This window comes from Geospiza fortis, unplaced genomic scaffold, assembly GCF_000277835.1.
Source record: "Geospiza fortis unplaced genomic scaffold, GeoFor_1.0 scaffold659, whole genome shotgun sequence".
In the NCBI taxonomy this organism is placed as follows: Eukaryota; Metazoa; Chordata; class Aves; order Passeriformes; family Thraupidae; genus Geospiza; species Geospiza fortis.
Genome location: NW_005054530.1, coordinates 468,239 through 489,646, shown reverse-complemented (window position 1 = coordinate 489,646; position 21,408 = coordinate 468,239). Strand labels below are relative to the sequence as shown.

The 21,408-nt window shown below is 45.6% G+C and overlaps 1 protein-coding gene across 1 annotated transcript in view; it reads left to right on the top strand.

The window, feature by feature from the left end:
* The first annotated feature begins 8,828 nt into the window (after window positions 1-8,828).
* Window positions 8,829-21,408, top strand: part of FAM168A (family with sequence similarity 168 member A) — a 107,594-nt gene continuing 95,014 nt past the window's right edge. Inside the window, exon 1 of the mRNA XM_031063782.1 lies at window positions 8,829-8,846. The gene's annotated coding sequence lies outside the window, so the exon portion shown is untranslated. The remainder of the gene's footprint in view (window positions 8,847-21,408) is intronic.

The window sequence follows — 21,408 nt, the reverse complement described above, 5'->3', positions numbered from 1 at the left end:
CAGGCAAGCTCTTGTTTAAATTCTGACCTGGGAGGCATTTTAGTACCAAGTGATATTCTGATGGAGAGAACTGGCAGGATGTTAGCAAATTATTAATATTATATTAATCATATTAAAAATGGGGTCTTGTGGTCAAGTGGATGGGTTTTAGAAGGGTTCCAATGATCCAGCAGTGGATGCAACAGGATTTTGGGAGACTGGAGAGGAGAAGGCTCCAGGGAGATCTAAGAGCACCTTCCAGTGCCTAAAGGGGCTCTGAGAAAGTTGTTTTATGAGCAGTGGTGCTCAAAGGGATTACAGAGCAGGTGGGTGTAAACACCAGCAGTGATGCTGCAACAAAAAAGGCAATTTTAAATTTAATTTTTTTTTTTTTTTTTTTAGTTTTTAGGTGTACATGCAAGAAAATATTTAGAAGAGAACAGATTTCATTTCTGTATTTGGTGCTTGTGACTTTCCTGAGTATGATTTCCATTTCAGCATCCTGAAATAGCTCCTGGATAAGTTGTAGGGGAACGGAAGAAACACAAAAATAGTCTGAGGACTAGAAAAACACACACAGAGAAGCACAGAGCTGAGTTTGCTTGGCTTATCAGAGGGACAGTCTGACTGCAGGAGCATCCCAGAGAAAATTCCAGGCACTGAGTGCCCTCCCATGCATCCAAGGAAGTTTTAAAGGGAGAACCCTTTAAAGGTGAACTGCCTTTTGGGATGAATGATCCATGGAAAAGAGCACTTCCCACCTCTAAAATTGATCATTTTTTGTCTAAAACTGTAGAGACCAGTGCAGGGTATGTTCTTGTCAAGCGTTAAGTTGGCTGTGGGTGACATTTAAATGATGAAACTGTGGCCAGGGTTTTCATCCCAGGCAGAAAGGATTGCAGGAGGGCACCAGGCACCGTTAACCCCTGGCTGTGGCACAGGGGTTGTGTGAGGGGGTGATGGAGTTTGCTGATTGAAACATTAGTTTTTATTTAATGGGCCAAACTTCACATTAAAATCACCACCTCCTTCTAGTTCAGCATTTCTGTGGAGGATGGCACAGGGGGAAGGGCGGGTTTGGGATACAGCTCAAATTAACTGGAGCTGGAAACAAGCCCAAAAATGTTGTGGAGCACATGGTGAATACGGGAATGCAATTGGTTAGCTGGGAGTGAAGGTTAAAAAGATTTCTATTTATATAATAAATCTATTCCCCTACATAGAATCACAGATTTGTTAGGTTGGCAAAGCCCTCCAAGACCATCAAATCCAACCATTCCTCTGCACTGCCAAGGCCACCACTGCCCCATGTTCCCAGGTGGCACATCCACACAGCTTTAAATCCCTCCAGAGATGGGGACTCACTGCCCTGGGCAGTTTCCAGAATGGAATATTCACAATATCCAATCTAAACCTCTCCTGGCTCAACCTGGGGCTGTTTCCTCCTGTGCTGTCGCTGTTCCCTGGGAGCACAGCCTGACCCCACCTGGCTCCACTCTCCTGTCAGGGATTGTGCAGAGCCAGAAGGTGCCCCCTGAGCCTCCTTTGCTCCCCAGCTTCCTCATTACATGGGAGAATGTCTCAAAGCTGTAAAATATCTATGGGAGCCTGGGCTGGTTGGGAATGTGATGATTGCCTGGTGGGTCTCCACACAGGAGCAGTTAAGGGAGGGATTTATGCAAACCATCTATAAACTTCCTTTCTCCCCAAATCAGTTCCATCCCGAGTGTTCACCTCTGGCTGCTGCATCCTAATTTAGGGAACTGTATCAAATGGAGTTTTAATGGGCGTCAGCACCAGGTAAAACAATGCAGCAAGAATGCTCTGAGCAGCAAGACGAAGCCTCTGTTGGAATGCTCTGGCTCCAGGTGATGCCTTGTGGTACCTGGATGTGTCCAGGTGGTGCCCTGTGCTCCCTGAGGGACAGCTGGGCACCGTCCGTGGCATTTCCAGGAGAAGTGCCACGTGCACTGCTCAGCCTTTGTCTGCATCTCAGACTCATCCCTGCCAGTTCTGCCTCGCCATCCTGGCCTGACTGATGTTTGAAGTGATCTAAGAATACCTCAGATGTATTGTCAGGGGGCTCAGTGCTAAATAAATTATAGGAAAGATGAGATCCTAGCAAGCGTTTGGATAACATAAGCAAGATTAATGGTTTGGAGCCTGTTTTCTGAACAGTGGGACGTGACTGATCAAAGAGAAAAAATTGTCTCTGTGGCTCCTTTGTACCAAAACTTTCAAGAGCTTAAAATGAGCAGCTGAAGGAAGAAATGCAGAGCTTAGGGAAGAACCTTGTGATGAAAAACTAGGGTGGGAGGTTATGAAAGTACAGGTTGACAGCTCTGTCCTCTTTATCAACCTTTCCCCATAGGGATCTGCTGTAGAAGATTTTGGACAGGCTGCTGTAGCCTAGATAGGTACTTTGAAATTTTTTTTTACAATATTTTTTAAAAATCAAAGACTTTCATTGTGCTGTGAATAAGATTTGAGTTTCTAGAAAGCTGGTTCCTTCTGCTATCCAGGGAGAAAAGAGCTGAAGAGGTGGAAGGCTGCTGTGCCAGGGAAGGTGACTGTGCCTGAGGATCTGGGGAGAAAGGCAAGGGCAGATCTTCATGTGCCTCACTCCCTGCAAATAATGTTCCTTGCAATTCCTGCTCCTGGAGTCAGAATTTAGGACTTTGTTTCTGTACTTGATTCTCACCAAAGGTAGAAAACTGTGGCTTGAAGAATTCCAGCTGATTCAGGTTGGAATGTCACTGAAACCAAGCGATGGGGAAGGGGAGATAAAGGTTATCAAAGTTGCCCACAGCAGCTCCAGTGACTTCATGATTTTCCACACAGTTCTGTAAATGGTGTGTTCAATGCATTGAAGGACACACGTCCACTTTACTTAGCTGAAGAAACTGGGGTACAAAACTGCTGTACTTGATGGAAATGTTGTTTTTGCAGTTAAATTTTGCCCTTCCGTTCACTGAAGCGTGTAAGGATGAGATTTAGGATGATATTCTGCCTTTTTCCAGTATCTTTCTTTAAAAGATGCTGCCCTGACTAATCTAACAGTGGGGATGGGCTTTCATTTAGCTCAACCCAAATAGCAGAGCTGGTATAAGAATAAACATGAATTCAATATCAATAGAGGAGATTGATATTGTCAAAACACTGCAAGGAGAAAGGTGGTTTAAACCCATTTGCTCCATCCCCAGAAGAACCATGTGTAAATTGTGATCTTGTACTCCATGTGTCAGTTTTAATTTGAGTCTCTTATAAACCACTTGGTTGTAGAATATTGCAAAGAAATTTAACCCCCTTGGAAGAAATCAGGAAGATTCCTGCTATTGAGGTAATTAGATACAAATTTGAGTGGGGATTTTTTTAATAAAGATTAAATGATCTGTTCAACTGTTTCAGGCCCTGCTTGAGATACACACACCTGTGTCTAGCTTGTAGAGCATTTTCCTCATTAATTAAGAGCACTTTCCTTGTGTTATTACTTAATTGGGTATCACAGGGAACCTGATGAGACAATGAAATGGTCTTAATTGCAGACAAGCTAAATGCATGATACTCCACATGCTGGAGTGTTCCACGACATGACCCCAGCTCGTCACCGTGTGCTAACAGCCATGGTGCCCACTCAGGGGAGAGGGAGCCCTCCTGGAATTAATTCAGCATGAACCACACAGCCAGGCTGGGCTGGGGAGCAGCCCTGGGGACCAGGATTTGGGGTGCTGAGGGATGAAAAGCTGGGCAGGCCCTGCCCATGGGAACTGGCACCTGGAAGCCTCCATGCCCTGGGCTGAGGGGGATTCTGCCCCTGAGCCCAGGTGAGAGCCCACCTGCAGCCCTGGGGACACAGCAGCAGCACCTGGAGAGAGCCCAGAGGAGGCTCCAGAGCTGCTGCAGGGCTGGAGCCAGGCTGGGAGAGCTGGGGGTGCTCACCTGGAGAGGAGAAGGCTCCAGGGAGAGCTCAGAGCCCTTGCAGGGCCTGAAGGGGCTCCAGGAGAGCTGCAGAGGGACTGGGGACAAGGCCTGCAGGGACAGGACACAGGGAATGGCTCCCAGTGCCAGAGGGCAGGCATGGATGGGATATTGGGAATTAGGAATTGTTCCCTGGGAGGGTGCCCAGAGCAGCTGTGGCTGTCCCTGGATCCCTGGCAGTGCCCAAGGCCAGGCTGGATGGAGCTTGGGACAACCTGACCTGGTGGAAGGTGTCCCTGCCATGGCAGGGGTTGGAGCTGGGTGATCTTTAAGGTCCTTTCCCACCCAAGCCATTCTGGGATTGTATAAATTAAACACTTTCCCACTGCCAATTTCCCCCACTTAGCAGATTTAAGAAGTTTTCCGTGTTTGACAACATTCACTTTGGAACCACCTAAACACTCTTGGCTGTTTATGTTTCCCAGGGATGTCTGTCCCATTTCCCAGGGATGTCCATTTCCCTGCAGTTTCAAACTGATAATTACAAAGGTAAATGACCATGTTGAACTTTAGAAAATAATATGTAAGACTTGCCTTCTGTGAGTGTACACATGTGCTTCTGGACAGCCAGGGGCTTGTGTGGAAGCAATAAATTTATTCTTCTGGGATTAATCCCCACTCTGCTTCTTCAGCCTATTCCTTTTTTTTTTATTTTATTTTATTTTCTGTTGGGAGAGTAGAAATGAGAGTGAAAGAAGGAAAAAGCTCTTGCCCATGTCCATGTCATGTTTGTGTGTGCTCATCTTTCCCAAGCAGCAGGTAGATGTGTCAAAACCATGAATTATGAATGGAGCAGCTGGAATGCTGCAGATCCACTGTGGAATTGACCTGTTTTATTCATCCCTCAGCAGCACTCACTGTGGGACTGGGAAAACCCAAAACCTTGCCATTTTCTGTGCTTGGGAAGTTAGTCCTGGATTATGCTGATTAAAACTTGGCAAGGAGAAGCTGGAGAGCTTTCACACCTTTCCAGTATGGGAAATTCTCTTGTTCAAGAGGATATTTCAGTCTGAAAAGCAGTTGTCAAAGGCAAAGTTACGTTTTTCTCTCTTGGAAATGAACTCTTTTGCAGCGTGCCAAGGTATTTTTTTTTAGGTTTAAGGGGAAGAGATGGCAAGAGATGCTTTGCCATCAAGGCCAGGGAAAGACAAAAGCAGGGACTGTGCATGGCACAGGAGCTGAGCTCTTGTGTGACTTGGAGCAAGATCTGTGCTTTGTCTGGATTTTTGTTTTCCCAATCCCTGGAAAGGAATTATTGATATTTCCCTTGCAAGGCTGTTTTCAGGCTTCTTGGATGGAAATTTTGCAGGGGTTGATTATATGGCACAGAAGCCCTTGTAGCTCTGGGGTTTGGCATTGGTGCCACTCAAAAGTAATGGTGAGAGCTGAAGAAAAAGTTGTTTTTTATCATGCTCTGAACTCCTCGAGTGCCTTACGCAGTCCTACAAAGGCAGAGTGGCAGTGAACCAACACCTTTTATCTTCTGGATGTTTGCATTTTCAATTTATGCCCCTTCCAACAGTCATCATGCAAGGAATTTGATAGTGGGAGGGAGGATCTGAGTGGATTCCATTTCCATTCTGTTTGTTGCTGTTACACCCAGTTTCATTTTTCCTGTTGTATTCCTGTGTTTAGCCACAGCCTGTGTGTGACTGCATTCCTGGTGGGAAGGGTGGGAGAGCTGGATTTTACCATTTACCATCCTATTTAAGGTAGTTTTTGCCTTCCTTTTATTGCTTTCCTTAAGCCATATTTTGGATTATTATTGTATTTTATATGAGGAAGGGCTGCAATAGGTATAATTTATTTTAAATAGTCAATTTCTCTAACGATTTCCTATTTTCTTGCCAAAGAGGATCCTGGAGCTTTGTCTGCCTGGAGAAGAAATGGTAATCTCATATAGCTACTTCTGGTTTTAAATCTATTTTTTAAATCTATTGCTGATTTTATTTGTATTTAAGTCAAGAATCCCAGCTTGCTGATTTTAAACATTTGATTACAAATATTTTTTTTTTAAATAATGCTTTTGTTCTCCTGAAAGAAATTTCTGCTCCCTGCTTGGTCAAATATCAGTTGTACACTGCTGTCCTTTCATTAAAATTAGAACTCCTTAATTTTGGCCACTGCTTCTCTGCACACTTATTTAAGCAATGGCGTCTAATTAGTAATTTGAGAGTCTGTTTAATTTTTTATTGTGTAACAAACACAGAATGATACATTTCAGTGGTGATGTGTGCTAGGAACTAATGTCAAACTCTCCTTGGAAACTGGAATTCAGATTAATACAGAGTGGGGTGTACAAGTGTTTGTCTTCATAGAACAACTTCCCACTTGATGAATTCCTGGGAAAAGCAACAGATTTCTCCCAGAGCAGGCTGGGATGTCAGCAGCAGGATTGATCTGACAGGTGTTCTCACAGAATCCAGAATGGTTTGGGTTGGAAGGGACCTTAAAGATCACCCAGTGCCACCCCTGCCATGGCAGGGACACCTCCCACTGACCCAGGCTGCTCCAAGCCCCGTCCAACCCAGCCTTGGACATTGCAGGGATCCAGGGGCAGCCACAGCTGCTCTGGGTACCCTGTGCCAGGGCTTTTCCATCCTCACAGGGAACTATTCCTGCCCAATAACCCATCCAGCCCGGCCCTCTGGCAGTGGGAAGCCATTCCCTGTGTCCTGTCCCTCCATCCCTTGTCCCCAATCCCCTTTTCAGACCATTTCAGAAAGTAAAAGGTGTGAAACTTAGCTTTAAGGTGTGTCTCAGCTTGTTTGGTGGGAGGTAAACATCAAATCACTAACGTGAATGATGTTGCTTTCCCCCCCCTTTTCTACCCAGATGTTGAAGTGCTCTCTTGGTGCCTGGATTTTGTCACAACCGTTCTGCATCCCCAAATCCGTGTGTGCCCACCTGAAGGGGTTTTTCTCAGGCTGTGTAAGTGGAGCAGGACAGAGCAGGGCTGAGGTCAGGGGTACCAGGCCTTGTAAAACAATTTCAGCCTCTCTTTGTAGGGATCTGTTTGTCTTGTGATCCATCAAAACCCAGCTGGGGAATTTGTCCTGGCTGATGGCTCGTTTCCTCCTTGGAGGGACCTTCAAAGGCTGCCATACAAGTAGCTGACATTCTTCTGCACAGACACATGGTTGTTCCAGGAGGTTCATTAATGCAACGCTGCCTTCAAGCTCTTTGGAAATTTAAGGGTCTCATTCTCTCGTTTACACCAGCGTGGAACCGGGTAGGAATTGTAATGACTCGAGCTTTTGTAGTCTGTGTACAAAAAAGGGAGATTGAATTGGATGGGTTTGCTGGGAATTAAGATCAGAAAGGAATATTAGATCATCTATGCTAATGGTGAGTAAATTAGATGGTGCAAATTCCGAGCAGAAAACGAAATGCACGAAACGCAGGCTGTGATTCCTTGCAGGATGAATGAACTCTGTCACAAGGAACTGATGGGTGAGAAGAGGGTGTTAATTGCTGAGGCTGCTCTGATGGGGCATGGCTGATGTTCACTTGGGCTCAGTCCATGCACCACACTAAGAGGGAGTGCCATCCCTTCCTCCCTGGAATTAATCTGATGCCTGGGCAAGATGCTCAGGGCTGCCTGAGAAGAGGCTCCTGCAGAGCTCACAGTCTCTGGCTGACCCCTCTGTAGCTGCTGCCTAGGGAGCTGCAGGCTGGGCTTAGATTGGCTCTAGTCTCCTCCTTGCCAGATCAAAAAGTTCAGCTCCCTCACCTGGCTGTGTGCAATTTGGGGCATTAATGACTTCCCTTGACTGGCCAGCCAGAGCCTTCCGCTGCCCAGAGGGGCTCCAGGAGAGCTGGAGAAGGACTTGGGACGAGGGATGGAGGGACAGGACACAGGGAATGGCTCCCAGTGCCAGAGGGCAGGGTTAGGTGGGATATTGGGAAGGAATTCTTGGTTTTTAGCGTGGGGAGGCACTGGCTCAGGCTGCCCAGAGAAGCTGGGGCTGCTCCTGATCCCTGGCAGTGTCCAGGGCCAGGTTGGAATTCTAACAGACTTTGGAGTTCATTCCAACCCAGGCCATCCTGTGATTCCTCTGAATATCAGCCTGTGCTGTTACTCAAGTAATCCATGGTGGTTGTGGACAAGACAAGCCCAAGTACCACCCCTGTTTTCCTTGTTTCTGGCTGCCAGCTGGATGTGGAGTCATTGATTGCTGTCCTTTGAGCACAGTGGTCTATGGACCACTTGCTTTAAACCCATTGAGACATGTTTGTTTGATTGTAGTTATTGCCTTAATACATAACTGCAAGGTTCTGATAACTTGTTCAGAGCCTCCAAAAAGGAAAGTAGTGTAAAATGGATTTATATGTTCCAAGATCAGGAGGGACTGACATAATCCTCTGTTTGGATGAAAGACCCTCCTGAAGCTTGGGACTGAGCATTTTTTTTTTCTTTTGGTCTTTTGGAAACAAAAGTAAAGATATTGAGTCCAAGATTTATTAAATCCTTATGGATCCTTCTGATGTGCACTTGGAAAGCTCTTCTGTGTTGGCCTGGCCTTTTATCTGCTTAGTCTTCAGATGCTTCTATTTTATCTATTTCTGAACTTCCAGAGCTCCAGAAAGCCTTTCAGCCCAATTTAGTATGGAATAAAGCAAAAAAGCATGGTTTGATTCCAGACCAAGTCGGTCAGGCAACAGTTAGATAAGTATAATTAGACTTGTAATTGGAATGCGTAGTAGACAATTAGTTTTTGTAAATGTGTGTAATTTAATCCCAAGTAAAGGGTCAGGAGGACCTTGCTGTGAACGAGGTTAAGGAGTAACATGTATAATTTCCAGGCCTTCTGATGCTCATGTCTGACACAGCTGGAGAAGAGCATGTCCATCTTTCCAATGGCAGCACAAAATCCACCCTCCACAAGGTGAGTCAGGGCTTCTGTTCTGCCTCTGTCTCCCAGTCCCCATTCCAAGAGCAGCCTTCATAAATCCATGGGGGATGGATGCTACAGCAGCAGTGATTTATGGAATCCCCCATAAAAACCCAAAGTCTGTGGGGGAACAAGACCCACTCTGTCCATTCAGCTTTTGGGGAAGCTCCTGAGCAATGGGATCTGATCTCATCCCAAACCCTCGACTCGTGCTGTCTGTGGCAAGGATCTCACCCGTGTGGTTACACGGCAGCACTCGGGATGTTTTTCTTCCTGCAATCCTTTTGTCAGGAAAGGGGCAGCCCTTCAGCCTCCAAGGTCAGCCCAGGAAAAGGGCCTGCTTCCCAGACATGTGGTACTCATTTGCTTGGAATTTTTGACACCACTTATTACAATCCGGCGCGGCTGCAAGTTCCCAGGCTCTTGTTTTGGGGTAGGATTGAATGGTAGGGGAGGAATGCCCCAGCTTCTCCCTGGAATCTTACAGCACAGTGCATTCCCAGGATTGAACAGATCCTGCACCATTATGGCTGGCCTTTATAGCTTTAGGAAAACAACCTCAGTGTGCTGGAGTCCCCGAGCAGGGGTTGGTGGTGCTGGTGACTGGCTGCACCTGGGCTTTGCCAGAGTTCTCCGTGTTATTTATGGCTCACGGGCTGCACTGAGCGTGACCCAGGTTCTGTCAGCACAGATGCTGGGGCTGGGCCTGGCTTCCACAGCTCAGTGTTAGCTCCACCAAATGCAAAGCCTGGAAGAGCAGGTTCTGGTTTCTTGCCTTCTGCTGTAATAGCAGGAGCGGTGCGACCGTATGATTAACGGCGAGAGTCCGAAAGTCGCAGGATAATAAATACTGGGAATTCAAAGGAAACCTCAGCTTCTGGCAATTACAGAGTTTGTGCAGCAGAGAGATGGAGCTTCTGACTCCAGTGTTATTTGTGACCTACTTGGAACTGAAATGTTGCAAGAGGCTGTTTGTTTAATACTCAGTTGCTGTTTTTTTTAAGTTATACCGTATTCGGGTTAAATACAATCCTTTGAACGTGGACTTGGAGATAAATATTCTCCTCAGAAAATTCCACCAGTTCTTGTTGTCTTAATTTTTACTGCCAGCAAGTGCTCAATGTGTTCCTTCTTTTTCCATTGCAAAAACCCCCGCCCCAAACCTCCATAACCTTTCCTATCATGTATCCAATATTTTATAGAGCAATCACAAAGGGTAGTAAATTGAGTAAAACATACTATCCTTGGCAGGATTTCCCTCATGACTAAATCCAATATGAACAAAGAGGACAAGGGCAAATAACTTCACTTATTCAGGTCATTTTTCATAAGAATCATAAAAATTAGATAGAAAAGGCCTATTAGATTATCTCTGCTCTCTTCCATTTTGCCAGTTCTTGGTTGTTCTGTACAGTAACCTTGTGAAATTTTACTTGTCCAAATGGAAGAAAGATAATTTTTCCTGCTGGTTATTATTTCTTTTGAGTGGAAAAGGATGGATGGTTTTTCCATCTGGGCTAGAAGCACTTCTTGTGCTTCTACAAGGCTCATTTTTAATTTCCACAAGTGTCTCCTCTTCAACAGTTTTATGTTCCTCTTTTTGGGCGCTGTGATCTTATCGTGAGGCGTTTCCTAAGCTTGGGCCCATGTTTTTAATTCCACCCCATTATTCCAGTTGTTCAAGTATTGGAATAACCCTGAGGCCATCTGTAACAATTTCACCCCATTGTGTTTCTGCCCTTCAAGTGCTCGCCAGGATTAACGTACCACCAACAACAGATTGTTCTTGCTGTATACTGGGAAATGTTTATAAATGCTCTTCAGATTAAAATAATTTTAAATCCTCTTAAAAAATTGTTTCCCTCCCCCTAAGAGAACTGCCAAGGAAGTATATATAAGATGACTTAAACCACCCAAAACAATAAAAACAAAGCCTCTTACAATGGTAAAGGACCATGAAGAGCTGGAGAGAAGCTGTCAGTGCAGCAGCTCTAGAGCTTGTGTTTAACTCCACACGTGTGGTTTTATTGCTGTGCTGAGCTTCTCACAGGCTGAAGAAAGCAGTGGAATGTTCTTGACATGTGTTGCTCTCAATTGAAGTTGTGTGAGTGTCCAAAAAATGCTGAAATGAATATGGGTTTGGAAGGAGTTAATGTTTAAGGAGTGTATGTGCTTATCTGCTGCTGAAAGGTCACTGAGTAAATTCTTCAATGAACCCAGTGTTGTGGGGGTGCTGCTGAAATGACAGCTCTTGTTCTGTTTCAAAAAAAATAAATCTGGGTTGGGACTCTGGAGCAAGTGGGGATGTCTCTCATGTTGCTGGGAAATAGGAAATCTTTGAATCATGTCACAGAATCCAGAATGATTTGGTTTGAGAGGGACCTTAAAAACCATCCAGTGCCACCCATTCCATGGACAGAGACACTTTCCACCATCCCAGGTTGGTCCAAGCCTTGTCCAGCCTGGCCTGGGACACTTTCCAGGGATCCACACACGTGTGTCATCCTCATCTCCTCAGCACCTCGAGAGTGAATTGCTAGCAGAGGAATTTTGGAGGGAAAATAAGGGAAAGGAATGTGCTCAGCTCAGTCAGGGGGGAATTATGTGCCTTAGTCTGTTCTCATCCTGAAGGAGTCTCAGCATCCAGGACTTGGACCTCCCCAGTGTCTGCTGGGTTCCTGAATTGCTGTAGACTCCTGGGTGACGTTAGGGAAATCAGGCAAGTCTATAATTCATGAACTGGAGATATATTGAATGTGACAGGGAAAACAAAGAGAAATTAGGATCCACAGAATGAACATTTGTGACAGCAGCAGAGGATTCTTGGAAGCTGCTTGTGGATCGTAGGGGGACTGATGTTCTGCTATAATAAAGAGAAATAAGCCTTTAATATATAATAAGATGTCTTGTTTTGAGAATTGGTTTTTGACACATGCATTTGGTTATATTTTTGTCTAAAAAAAAGGGTCTCCTGGTCAGGCTGATAAGAAAATAAGGTTTTATATTTAACAACATCCATAATTGCCCTTCTTCTGTCTCTGTGGCCACATCTCATGTGTTGATGCCACTCCTGGGCATCCTGCATCCTGATCCTTGTGTGGGAACACAGATCTGAGGGATGCTGTACCTGTTCTCTGTGGCTCTTGTGTTGTGAAGTTTGCCTGCCTTTTAAAATGGAAGGGGGGACTACAGTCTGTGGTACCACACAGGGATTTTACTTAAAAATACTCCTGATTTGGGAGAGTGGTTTCACAGTGAAATAAAACTGGCATCCTTTTGCTCTGTTGTCCATAAAATCCATGGATGGGAGGGTGGCCATGTACAGACTTGCTGTACATTAATTTTGTTTGTAAAAGCTCTGTAATTATACAGCTCTCCTGCCAATTTGGCACAGGAAGACAAGGAAAATCCCAAGCGGAATGCTTTCCCCATGAAAAGTCTTTCTGTAGGGTTTTTTCCTCCCTTAGCTTGAACATAATAACCTGATTGGCAGTGCATTTAAAAAATGAATTGCAGGGCTTCCAGCGTGAAATGATTGGCTCCATAGGAGTTATGGCTTTTGCATACGTGGGGGAAAAATCCAACTGTGCCGCCGAGATCCGCTGGGATGTCCTCGTGGAGAGCCTGCCAGGCTGCAGTGACCTGGAATGCATCCAGCTGGTGCGTCACCTCTGCTACCAGCGCTGCATTTCTTCAGCTTTTAATTCAATTCCTGCTCTCCGTGGCAGCTGGTTAATTCTTCTGCCAGAGATAGCTTCAGGAGGGGGAGAAAAAAAAAGAACTGCAAATAGAGGAATTGTTTGGAATATTGGGTCTAAACATAGATGAGGGTGATGGCTGGTTCCATTTTTAGCTTCCTAAAGAAACGAGGCTTATCCAGCAGTGACATCTGCTCGTCGGCTGCTTCCTCACAGGTTGTGAGTGCAGGGGTCAACTTCAGCCAAATTTTGATTAAAAACCAAGTTTTGCTTCAGCTTTTGACGTTTGATGAATGGGGACATTTTGAGCTCGGTGGTGATTTCTTTTTGACCACGTGGCTGCAGGGCAGGGGAGGAGGGAGAGTGGGTCATACAAAGCACAGGAGCAGGAGAGGAGGAGAAGTGCTGGTGTGTGAGCTCCGATACAAGGGCAGAGAATAAAATCATGGCCAAACCACATTCCAGTAGCTCCCCGTCTCCAAGAACAGCCTAACCTGTGTCTCTAGGCAGGCTCCCACCAGGGGATGTCTTCTCCCTCTCTGTTCCCCCCTCTCCTTGTGCTGCCACGACCATTTGTGGATCACTGAGGCTCAGGGAACGTTTTTGGCCGTGTTCTTTGAGCTCAGATGAGCTTAAGGCGGCCGTGAGAGTGAAGGCCGGCCTGTCTGAGGTGCCATGGCTCCCTGCAGCCCACAAAGCTGCTTTGCCTCAAGGATTATCCGGCTGCCTGGGAGAGTGCCATGCTTCCCAGTGGGCATGGAAGTGTCTCTGGGAGGAGGATCAGCACCTCAGTGTGCCCCTCAGCGCCTGAGCAAAGGTTAGATATTGAGCTTTTTAGCTTGAGTCCTCAATATTTCCCTCCTGTGTCAGAATCCAACAGGCTTGCTCGGTTGGAAGGGACCCTGAGGGATCATCCACACCCCTGGCTGACCAAATTCACAAAGCATGCTCTTTAAGGGGGCTGCTGACAGGCTTGAGGCATTGGCCACCTCTGCAGGAAGCCATTTCCAGCATTTGACCACCCTCTTGGTGAAGAAATGCTTCCAAATGTCCAGCCTGTGTGGCCAGCGGGACAGGCCTCCCTTGCCCGGCCCTTGGGTGCATCCCAGGCCATGGTTCGCCCTCCCTGACCTGCACCCCCAATTCCTGCCTGCAAGGCTCTCCAGCCACTCCTCTCTAAGGATTTGGGTGGATTTGTCCAAACATCTGCTGGACCATGGCTGGTGAAGGCCATGTTCTGCTGGGCAGGCTTTGAGGCTGTGTGCTCCCAGTGGGAAAGCAGCAAGGCCGTGTCTTTGGGAATTGTACCAGCCTGGAGAGTAAAAGCTGCAGCTTTCCTTTTGGAGAGGACTTTGCCCTCTTTTAGAAATGTTTTAGGGTTTAGTGATGGGGAAATGCTGTGGCTGCAGAGCTCTTTAAGGCGCCCTCCCAGAGTCTGTGGGGAGCTCTCGGCCGAGGGAAGTAAACTGGTGACCCGGAAAAAGAAAGTGAAGGAAACAAGATTAGTCTGCTTGACAGGGAATGCCATCCTGCGATTTATTTTGATTCCTGTCGAAGTAGCAGCCTGAAAGACTTTATGCAGAGAAAATCTGTGTTTTGTAATTGGAGAGGAAAAAAATGCATACTTTTGAGACATATATATATATGTATGTAAAAAATATAGAGCTTGGTTCCTGGCTGGAGGCTCTGGGAGTGCTTTGGAGAGGCTACTCTGCATGATATCCTTTATTTAGCAACTGTCATGCCCGTTTGTAGGATCTGTGGTGATAGAACCTGTCCTGGGAAACGTCTGAAATCCAGAATCATGAAATATTTAGTGGACCGTTCACTGCTAATGGGCTCCAGCCCTGCGCCAGCACCACAGGATCAGTAACAAAAGGCTCTGTGTACCAGTGCCAAGCTGCCTGAGACTGCTCTGAGTTTGTTCAAGTCTTATTTCAGGTTTTATCAAAAGCAAAATCTGAGTCCAGCAAGGCAGGGTTCGGTTGGTTGAAACCAGCAAAAGCTTGTTTTATTTTCCTTGCTCAGAGGAAACCTGGGATATGTCATGTGTGGCATACACAGAAGTGAGTTATTTTTTTTTTCAGCAGTAGATAAATTGATGTGAGAAAAAATACACAGTATTGATTTTCCTTTTCCTGTGGCTTTTGAGAGGTTGTTAATGCAGCAAGTACACAAGAGCACTCATATGTCTGTCTGCACAGTAATCGCTAATAAATTGACTTTCTTAAAAACAATTTTTAGTCTGTAGTTTCAGTGACTTGATTTGTGGAGTAGATGATGTCTCCTGGCACATAATTACTCATTTTTGGGCCGTGTAAAAGGGGGGAGGATAAATTTTCCTGCATTATCTGCCGCACTGAACATCTCTCCTATTACTCACACAAGTTTTTTCTCTGTGTCTTCTTCCTTACTGTAGCTGAGCAAAGAGGTTTTTAAGGATCTGAGGGTTTTCTCAGTGTTAAAATTTACAGCACAGACACTTTCTAGAGCTAATTCTTGTGCATTCTGACACAGCAGTGGTCATGATTGTGACAAGGACAATGATTTATTCTCAGGGGACCAACAATTTGTTTCTCTCAGTGTCTTCAGAGTGACTGCAAAGAACTTGTTTTCCTTTGGGGAAAAAAACCCCAAACCTGCAGTAGGACCCATGGTGATAATCACATGAACAGTCCACTGAGAGCAATTTAGTGACATGTGACAGAATGTGACATGCCAGGCCCTGTCAGTCGGCTGGTGGTGATGGTCTGAGGTTGCTGAGGAAGGCAGGAGCTGACCAAAGGAATGGGACGAGGTGTTGGTCCATGCTTGGGGAATTGTGGGTGTCCTGTGGAAGCACCTCTGGTCCTGATGCAGAGGTGGGCACATGGTGATGCTTTGGAATCTCTGGTGTTCATGGACACTTCTGTGATGCTCTTTGTTCTTGCTGTTCTGGGCTTGCAGTCAACATTTGGTGGTCACTAGTATTTACTTCCCATTATCCATTGCAGGATTGCATTGTGTCCAGTTTCTCCTGGACATGGTCTGCACAGTCAGTTTTATCTGGAATTTGTTCTAAAGCCTTGTAGGTTGCCAAGGTGGCACAGGGACCATGTTGTCACTGTTGTGAGAAGAGACAGACATTGATTATGTTGCTCTGAGGTGATTTATTCCCAGTAACTCCTTGTCTTGGCAGTCATCTGGTGATCTCAGCTCTCACGACAGTGATCCTTCTTCAGTATCATTCCTGACAGAATTTTCCTGATTATTCCCTTGGTCTTTGCTGTTGTTCTAATGTCCCACTTGTTTTTAGCCACTTTTCTGGTTTTGGGTCTCTCTTCCCACAGTGGTTCTCAAGGTCCTGCCAAATCACAGATCTCCACTCAGGAACCTTTCTGTGGAGGAACAGTGACTGCACTGTGAGGTACACAGTGAAATTTAGGACTTGTAATTCTTGCCCATTCCCAGCACTGCTTCCCCCCCCCACTTTATGTCCTGTTTACAGTGCAAATGGTTTCTGCAGGAGGGCCCTGGACATCTGTGTGTTTGGCTGTTTATTGCAGAAGGCTTTTAGTGGGTCAGGGAAGCACACAGAGGGGAGCTTCTGGAGTGGCCTGTGAAATGATTCTGCTTAGCTTTGTTTTAGCACTCCTTGCACAAACCTCTGCTCCCTCCCCTTGGGTCACAGCTTTCCAAGCTGTGCCAGCAAAAGCAGAGTCAGGCTCTGCTAAACTCAAATACAGCACGGGGCACATTTAATTTGCATTTGTGCAGAGGTGCTTAATTACAAACATCTCTCCTCCTGCCACAGTACTCCTGGTAGTTCCTTGATTGCTCTCAGTAGGGAGCTGAGCAGCTTTGAGGGTGGATGTCATTCCCTTAGGTTTAGGAAGGTTTTCCACATCCTAAGGAGTGCTGTGCTGTGAGATGGATGAGTAAAGGTCAGTGGTTTGATGTTCCCAGAGGGCTGTTTATTACAGGGTATAATCATGGAATCACAGAATATCCTGAGCTGGAAGGGACCCACAAGGATCATTTTGTCCAAATCCTGGCCATGCTCAGGACAACCCCAAGGATCCCACCCTGAATCCCACCCCAAGGGGTTCACAGTGAGACCAACACTTCTAAACTCTTTCTCTCAAGGATTTGGTAGGTGGGGTAGCATGCACTATTTGTAAACCCACGGATGAATTGGAAGGCAAGCTTGTGGTGAGACAGGAAAAACCCCCAAAACTGAGCTATTGCCTGAGGAAACATGGGAATCCCCATTAGAAGGCTTTAGATTAGAAAACACATCTGCCAGGAGTTTGGCTCTTGGAATTCCACCAGGGAAGTCCCACCTTGTTTTCTTCTAGAGATTAAAAAACAAACAAACAAACAAATGCTCCAAAACCCATCCTGAAAATACATTGCCTGTCTGCTGTATTATTTACATGCCTAGAACTGGACATCCTCTTGCAGTGCATCCAAATCCTCTCAAGAGATGGTCCCAGGATATTGCAGGTCCTACTTTGGACATGCAAGCCTTAGATCCAACTTGGAAATTCTCAGGGAAGTATTTTCTACTGAAACACAAATATCCCGTTCTCACCCCCTCAAGAAACATTAAAGCCTGTTTGGAGGAGTGAAAGTGCAGTACAACATTTAGTTATAAACTGAAGATTTCCAAGCTATGTTGACTTAGAGCATCTGTTAGTGAAACATGTCTGCTCTGCAGACAGTTTTTGTACTTGTGCTGTGCAAGCACATTTCAAACAAGCACAGCAAATGTGCTGCTGAGAACAATCCAGCAGTGCTGCTTGGGTCATTTAGATGACTTAATAGGTCTTTTCTTTTTCCTTGCTATCTGTATTAAATCAATGATTCATATAAATTATGCCAAAGGGAGTTAATTGTTATTGCATGGTATAAAAAGCTGCCAAACTAAGGGCAAAACTCTGATTGCAGTGCATGAAAGAAAATGGAGCTGTGTTCTGATTGCTGAAAGCATAAAATGGCTGAACCTGTCACCCCTACCAGAACAGCCTGGACTGGAATTCCTGTGGAAATAGTAGCAACACAAGAATTGTAGAAGCAAAGGTTTGGTGGCTGTGGCATGTTTGGAGGTTTTGGAGCATTTGGATGTCATCAGAACACACAACAAACACTAAATGTGAAATAGCCAGCTGAAAGAACTGTGCTTCTCTGGTGCCCAGATCTGCAGAGGAATTTAGGAATTTAACTTTGTTGGTTCAGGGGGAGTTGAGCTCCTAAATATCTTTGTGAGATTGGACTGTGGTCTGTATAATTTGGTTTATTTCTTATGTCTGCAACAGGGGCACTGCTACCATTCTTTCTTGTGGTTCCTCCAGTACATTTTCAGGGCTGTTTGAAGAGGAATTGGTGCTTCTTGGGCTTTTCTAGCTTTTCAAGGTTGTGCTTGATGATCTTGGCTGTCTTTTCCAGCCTGAAGGATTCCATGGTTCTCAGAGGAAAGGTACAGCAAGGCTGCTTGAAGACAAGCTCAGGTGCTACCCTTTGCTGTGGAATATTTCTCACTGTAGCCAGTGGAGAGGCAAAGGAGGATCTGTCATGTGTTACTTAATTTTGATGTGCATTCTGCACCAAATCTGACATGGTCCTTTGCTAGGGAAGCTGAAATTTTCATGGAAGAAGCTAAAACAATGAAAAGTCATGGAATCATGGAATGGCTTGGGTTGGAAGGGACCTTAAAGCTCCAGTTCCAATCCCCTGCCATGGGTAGGGACACCTTCCACTGTCCCAGGTTCCTCTGGCCTGGCCTTGGGCACTGCCAGGGATCCAGGGGCAGCCACAGCTGCTCTGGGAACCTGTGCCTGGGCCTGCCCACCCTCACAGGGAAGAAATTGTTCCCAATATCCCATTGATCCTGCTCTCTGGCAGTGGGAGGGCATTTCCCCTTGTTGAATAATATGAGAGTTGAAGCACTGCCTGTTGTACAAAGCAGAATGGAAAAAGATACACTTTTAGGAATTCTTTGGAGCTAAGTCTGGGGTTTTTTTCGGCAAGTAAAAGTAGTTTTCAAATAGCACTAGGAAATAAAATAGAGGAGCATGTGGCATATGTAGGTCTGGGGTAGGATGGAGGAGGACAACATCAGGGAGATGTTGGCACAGAAAAGTGTTGGAATGAGAAGGTGGATTTGTTGGAGCCAGTGGGAAAGTTCAGGAGCACCAGGACACACCAGAACCTTGGGAAATGGCAGTGCTGGAAATGAGGAAATCCACACTCTGCAGTGACTAAATAATTAATAAGGGACCATTTCTGGTCTGCTCAGTGACCTGACCCAACTGCAGCAACGAAATGTGTGGGGTAGGGATTAATGTGCCTTAGGCAAGGTCCGTGCTGGGATTGGAACAGGAAATGATTAAAGTCCTTTGCAAAAGCTGGAGGAAAGCCTGTTATTTTGCTCTAATATTATCAGGAATTTTTATAATCCATGTGCAGTGTTCAGGAAGGTGAAGGAGTTGAGTGTTGGGGGGCTCCGCCCTATGATTTCTTTAAAAACTGGGGAATATTACTCTAAATTTTGGTGAGTTTTACACCAGCACTGTAATACCTGTCCCTGTGTGGCCTAGGGAATTAAGTGAACAAAAATTAAGTCTACAGTGACGGAAATTGCCAATGACTTTTAGAGGAAGGAGAGATTGGGACTGCTTCAGACAAGTACTTAATAAACCCCAGTGAAAGAAATGTTGACTTAACTCATTTTTAATTGCTTTTAAGCTCTTAAGTGAGTTTGGTATTGAAAGTAATTAAAGGCCTTGAAAGATTGTGGGGAACTTTGGGAACACCTCTATGGAAGGGCAGTTACTCACCTTAAAATAATTTTTACTGCTGCCTAATCTGTCTGAATCACTCAATTAATTACTTAATGAAGTGTGGTTCAGCGCAGGGATGCTGCTCAGGTATGGCAGAATGTGTGTGCTTTGGCTATGATGGAAGGCAAAACACCTGATAAATAGTCAATTGTTGCTTTGAGAAACTTTATGGATAAACAGAAAAAGACCAGTCAGTTTTGTGAAGCCCTTTTTTGACCAGGACTCCTTTTCCCAAGACACACATAAGAACTGGAATGGCTGAATTTTCTAGAGCTCCAAGGTTTCCTTGCAGAATCACAGTTTAAACAATGTTTTCATCAGTGTGGCTCAGTTGGTTTTTTCAGATGGAAATAACTCCAGCAGGAAGTGTCTCTGTCAATACAACAATCTCCAAATTGATTTTGTTGTCATGTTTCCATTGAGGACGGTGGAGAGAAGATTTCAACGCTGCCTTGTGCGGCTGCAGTGGAAAAACATCCAGAAGGGATCAAGGGCTGTTCTTAACCTGGAATTCAGGTTGAGAGAGAGGACTCTGCCCCTGAGCTCAGGTGAGACCCCACCTGCAGAGCTGCCCCAGCCCTGGGGACACAGCAGCAGCCCCTGGAGCTGCTGGAGAGAGTCCAGAAGAGGCACCAGAGCTGCAGCCAGGCTGGGAAATCTGGGGGTGCTCACCTGGAGAGGAGAAGGCTCCAAGGAGCCCCTTTAGGTACTGGAAGGGGCTCTCTGTGCTTATTTTCTGTGCTCTATTAGCAGTAGGATCTGTCTCCCCAAGCTCTGCTTCTCAGCAATGTCTTGAGCTGAATGATTCTGATATTCCAGTTATTCTGAGTTTGGAGATTGAAGAAAAGCCCTTCCCAAAAGATAGCCCATGTAAATTGAAGTAGATTATTCAACCAGACTAGAATTTACTGCTCTTTCCTTTTCTAAACACAAAGAAGTGAAAATCAAGAATGAGGGCATTTATCTTCAGTGTGTATTTTTCTGGATTACAAACTTTGGCAGATGTGGTGCAGAGCGATATTTCTTGGCAAACTGGCATGTTTGAAAGACTGGCCTTAGAGAAATGAGTCTCTTTTAAATAGAGCTAAATATAAAAGCAAACCAGCTCTCACTCTGTTTAAGTCTCTCTTATCTGCTGGTAGGAGTTCAGATTAGAGTGTCTGACTTAAATATCTTGAACCCACCCATCCTGCTGCTGCATCGACTCCCAGCACCTGAAATCCAGGGCTTGACAGGAGCAGGGAGCCCAGTGCTGATATTTCAGTAGCAGTTGTCCTTTTCCTGCTCTTTGGCTCCAGAAGCAACCTCTCCAGTTTTCCAAGGGATTAGACTCCTTTTTTTTTTTTTTAATCAGTAACTGTGAGTAAGTAAAAATGCGGATGGGATTTGCTGCTTTTCCTAAGCTCGCTCTGCCCTTCTGGCCTTCTGCTGGCATCCTCCAAGTGGGAAAGTTATTCTAAGGATACAGTGGAAGTGATGTCAAAGGGAGGTGTGGTCAAGGGTGACATTCAGAATCCTGATGTGTGTCATTTGGCTTTCTTGGGGGCTGAGCCAACAGGATGTTTCTGGGGAAAGAACAATGCCCAACTTTGCCAGTTTAATGCTTTCCTCACTTTTCTTGCCTCTTGAGTTCTCACTTTGATCCTGCATGTAGAAAATGAAGGAGGATCCTGGGATATTTAATACTCTAGAGTTTCAAGAACCATCTAATTTTAGAAGCTCATTGCACACCTGGAAATGTTGAGTCATTTTGTGTTGTTCCATGGAGTTTTCCTGGAGAGATGTTTTCCCATGGTGGCTGTGTGCAAGGTGCTGCTGATCCACAGGCCCTTTTCACCCTCTTCCTTAAAAACTCCTTCCCCTCCTGACTGGCCAAAGCCATTGCTGGTGATTCCCAACAATTCCAGTTCTTCTTCCACCTGCTGAGTGCTGGAGATGGGTCTTTGGCAGGAGGGAGCTCAGGAGCTGGAGGCAGCCCTGGGAGCCTTTCCCTCCTGAGCATCATCAGTGTTTGGGGAATCCAGGGGTGAATTCCTG